Here is a 5,348-nt window from a genome sequence, read left to right as displayed (position 1 = left end):
ACAACATTGTCAACAAACCCACATCTGCAACAACAAAAGGGAATATGAACTGGTCTGAAGCCCAAAAAGCCTTCTTAGAAGAGCTCAAGAAGGATTTTAAAAGTCAAATGAGAGAGGTAGAAGAGTCCTTAAAAATACAATTGGCCAATTGGAAAAAAATACACTGAAGAAAACAAGTCCCTAAAAAACACAATTGGCCAATTGAAGAAGGAAGTACAAAAACTAACAGAAGAAAACAATCTGTTAAAAACTAGAATTGGACAAATGGAAACTAATGACTCTATGAGAGAGCAAGAATCAGTCAAACAGAAACAAAAAAATGAAAAAATAGATGAAAATAAAATACCTCATTGGTAAAACAACTGACCTGGAAAATCATTCAGGAGAGACAATTTAAAAATTATTGGACTACCTGAAAATCATGATGAAAAAAAGAGCCTGGACAGTATCTTTCAGGAAATCATAAAGGAAAACTGCCCTGAAGTCCTAGAACCAGAAGGTAAAATAACCATAGAAAGAATCACCGCTCACCACCTGAAAGAGATCCCAAATTGACAACGCAAGGAATATAATAGCAAAATTCCAAAATTACCAGATGAAAGAGAAGGTGCTGCAAGCAGCCAGAAAGAAACAATTTAAATATCATGGAACCACAGTCAGGATTACACAGGACCTTGCAGCTTCTACATTAAAAGACTGCAGGGCATGGAACATGATATTCCATAAGGCAAAGGAGCTTGGATTGCAGCCAAGGATCAACTACCCAGCAAAAATGAGCATGATTTTTCAAGGGAGGAGATGGATATTCAATGAAATAGGAGACTTCCAAACCTTCCTGATAAAAAGACCAGAGCTCAACAAAAAATTTGATCTTCAAGTACAGATCAAGAAAGACATAAAAAGGTAAATGGGACAGAAAGATACAATATGTTGTTAATAAGGACTGTTTAATCCCTACAAGGGAATGACACTTGCAACTCTTGAGAACTGTATTGTTATTACACCATGTTAAAGGAGTACATAAAGAGGGTGGATATTAGTTGACTTTGATGTAATGATAAAAAAAATCTAATCAAGTGGGTTAAATGGATCCAAATAAGTGGATTAATCTGATCTTAGAAAATGTACTGAGAAAGGAGGAGGCAGACAAGGGTAAATTACATTACAGGAAAAGACAAAAATCCTATTACAGCAGAGGGAAAGAAGGGAGGGGGTGAGCATTGTTTGAACCTTACTCTCATCAGATTTGGCTCAAGAAGGGAATAACATAATCAGGTATAGAAATCTAACTTACCCTATAGGCAGTAGGAGGGAAAAGGAGAAAGAAAAGGGAGGGGAAATAGAAGGGAAGGAAGGGAAAGGGAGGAGGGACTGAAGGAGGCAGTGGTCAAAAGCAAAACACTAGGGGGGGAAAGGAAAAAGGAGAAAGAAATAAAGGGGGAAAAGGATGGAGAAAAAGACACAGATAGTAATCATAACTGTGAATGTGAATGGGATGAACTCTCCCATAAAAGGAAGGATAGCAGAATGGATTAAAAACCATAATCCTACAATATGTTGTTTACAGGAAACACATTTGAAAAAGAGTGACACATACAGGGTAAAGGTAAAAGGCTGGAGCAGAATATATTATGCTCAGCTGAAGTAAAAAAAAGGGGGATAGCAATCCTGATCTCAGACAAAGCAAAAGCAAAAATAGATCTACTCAAAAGAGTTAAGGAAGGAAACTACATCCTGCTAAAAGGCACCATAGGCAATAAAGTAACATCATTAAACATATATGCACCAAATGGTATAGCATCCAAATTCTTAGAGGAGAAGTTCAGGGAGTTACAGGAAGAAATAGACAGCAAAACTATACTAGTGGGGGACCTCAACCTCCCCCTCTGTACTAGATAAATCTAACCACAAAATAAACAAGAAAGAAGTTAAGGAGGTGAATAGAACAAGAAAAGTTAGGTATGATAGACCTCTGGAGAAAACTGAATGGGGATAGAAAGGAATATACTTTTTTCTGCAGTACATGGCACATACACAAAAACTGACCATGTACTAGGGCATAAAAACCTCACAATCCAATGCAGAAAGGCAGAAATATTAAATGCATCCTTTTCAGATCATGATGCAATAAAAATTATATGTAATAAAGGGCCATGGAAAGATAGACTAAAAAATAATTGGAAACTAAATAATCTAATCCTAAAAAATGATTGGGTCAAACAACAAATCATAGAAACAATCAATAATTTCATTCAAGAGAATGACAATAATGAGACAACATACCAAAACTTATGGGATGCAGAAAGCAGTTCTTAGGGGAAGTTTTATATCTCTAAATGCTTACATAAATAAAATAGAAAAAGAGGAGATTAATGAATTGGGCATACAACTAAAAAAATAGAAAAAGAACAAATTAAAAATCCTCAACTAAACACCAAATTAGAAATATTGAAAACCAAAGGAAAAATTAATAAAATTGAAATTAAGAAAACTATTGAACTAATAAATAAAACTAAGAGCTGGTTTTATGAAAAAACCAATAAAATAGATAAACCTTTGGTTAATTTAATTAAAAACAAGAAAGAAGAAAACCAAATTACTAGTATCAAGAATGAAAAGGGAAGCTACCACCAAGGAAGAGGAAATTAAAACAATAATTAGGAATTATTTTGCCCAACTATATGCCAACAAATTTGACAATCTTAGTGAAATGGATACATATTTACAAAAATATAAATTGCCCAGATTAACAGAAGAGGAAGTAAAATACTTAAATAACCCCATCTCAGAAAAAGAAATTGAACAAGCCATTGATGAACTCCCTAGGAAAAAATCTCCAGGGCCAGATGGATTTACATGTGAATTCTATCAAACATTTAAAGAACAATTAATTCCAATACTATATAGACTATTTGGGAAAATAGGTGAAGAAGGAGTCTTACCAAATTCTTTTTATGATACAAATATGGTGTATACCTAAACCAGGAAGAGTCAAAACAGAGAAAGAAAATTATAGACCAATTTCTCTAATGAATATAGATGCAAAAATTTTAAAAAAATAATAATAATAGCAAATAGATTACAGCAACTTATCACAAGAATAATACACTATGACCAGGTAGGATTTATACCAGGAATGCAGGGTTGGTTCAATATTAGGAAAACTATCAGCATATTGAGCATATCAACACAAAACCAACAGACATGACATCTCAATAGATGCAGAAAAAGCTTTTGACAAAATACAACACCCATTCCTATTAAAAACACTAGAAAGCATAGGTATAAATGGAGTCTTCCTTAAAATAATAAATAGCATCTATCTAAAACCTTCAGCAAGCATTATATGTAATGGGGACAGGCTAGAAGCATTTCCAATAAGATCGGGGGTGAAACAAGGATGTCCATTATCACCACTGTTATTCAATATTGTACTGGAAACCTTAGCTTTAGCAATAAGAGAAGAAAAAGAAATTGAAGGCATTAGAATAGGCAAAGAAGAAACAAAGCTATCACTCTTTGCAGATGACATGATGATATACTTAGAGAATCCTAGAGAATTAAGTAAAAAACTACTTGAAATAATAAACAACTTTAGCACAGTGGCAGGCTATAAAATAAACCCACATAAATCATTGGCATATCTATATATAACCAACAAAGCCCAACAGCAAGAGATAGAAAGAGAAATCCCATTTAAACTTACTGTAGACATTATAAAATATTTAGGAGTCTACCTCTCAAAACACACCCAGGAACTCTATGAACACAATTACAAAACACTTTTCACACAAATAAAATCAGATCTAAATAATTGGAAAAAAACATCAGTTGCTTATGGGCAGGCTGAGCTAATATAACAAAAATGACAACCCTACCTAAGCTAATTTACTTATTCAGTGCCATACCAATCAAACTACCAAGAAATTATTTTATGCAGTTAGAAAAAATAATAACAAGATTCATTTGGAAAAACAAAAGGTCCAGAATATCAAAGGAACTAATGAAAAGAAATGCAGGGTGGCCTAGCAATTCCAGATCTTAAATTGTATTATAAAGCAGCAATCATCAAAACTGCTTGGTACTGGCTAAGAAATAGAGTGGTGGATCAGTGGAATAGGTTAAATATGCAAGACACAGTAGTCAATGACTATAGTAATCTATTATTTGATAAACCCAAAGACCCCGGCTTCTGGAATAAGAACCCACTCTTTGAAAAAAGAAACTGCTGGGAAAACTAGAAAAGAGTATGGCAGAAACTAGGCATAGACCCAAATCTCACACCATATACCACAATAAAGTCAAAATGGGTTCATGATTTAGATATAAAGGCTGATACTATAAGCAAACTGGGTGAAAAAGGAATAGTTTACCTATCAGATCTATGGAGAACAGAAGAATTCATGACCAAACAGGAGATAGAGAACATTATGAAAAGCAAAATGGATAATTTTGATTACATTAAATTGAAAAGTTTTTGCACAAACAAAGCCAATGCAACTAAGATTAGAAGGAAGGTAGAAAATTGGGAAAGAATTTTTACAACCAGTCTCTCTGATAAGGGCCTCATTTCTAAAATATATAGAGAATTAAGACAAATTTATAAGAATACAAGCCATTCTCCAATTGATAAATGGTCAAAGGATATGAACAGACAGTTCTCAGATGAAGAAATTAAAGCCATCTATAGTCATATGAAAAAATGCTCTAAATCATTATTGATTAGAGAAATGCAAATCAAAACAACTCTGAGGTACCACATCACACCTATCAGATTGGCCAACATGACAAAACAGGAAAATGGTAAATGTTGGAGAAGATGTGGGAAAATTGGAGCACTAATGCATTGTTGGTGGAGTTGTGAAATGATCCAACCATTTTGGAGAACAATTTGGAACTATGCCCAAAGGGCTACAAAAATGTGCATACCCTTTGATCCAGCAATAGCACTTCTAGGGCTATATCCCAAAGAGATCATACAAATGGGAAAAGGACCCACATGTACAAAAATATTCATAGCAGCTCTTTTTGTGGTGGCAAAGAATTGGAAATTGAGAGGATGCCATCAATTGGGGAATGGTTGAGCAAGCTGTGGTATATGAATGTAATAAAATACTATTGTGCTATAAGAAATGATGAACAGGTTAACTTCAGAAAAACCTGGAAAGACTTGTATGGTCTGATGCTGAGTGAAGTGAGCAGAACCAAGAGAACTTTGTACACAATAACAGCCCTGTTGTATGTTGAGTAATATTGATAAACTTAACCATTCTCAGCATTACAAGGATGTAAGACATCTCCAGAGGCCTTGTGATGGAAAATGCTGTCCACATCCAAAGAAAGAACTA

The sequence above is a fragment of the Phascolarctos cinereus genome, unplaced genomic scaffold, assembly GCF_003287225.1.
Source record: "Phascolarctos cinereus isolate Bilbo 61053 unplaced genomic scaffold, phaCin_HiC Scaffold_9;HRSCAF=440, whole genome shotgun sequence".
NCBI lineage: Eukaryota > Metazoa > Chordata > Mammalia > Diprotodontia > Phascolarctidae > Phascolarctos > Phascolarctos cinereus.
The sequence above is the reverse complement of the archived record's forward strand: the minus strand, read 5'-3'. Positions refer to the sequence as shown.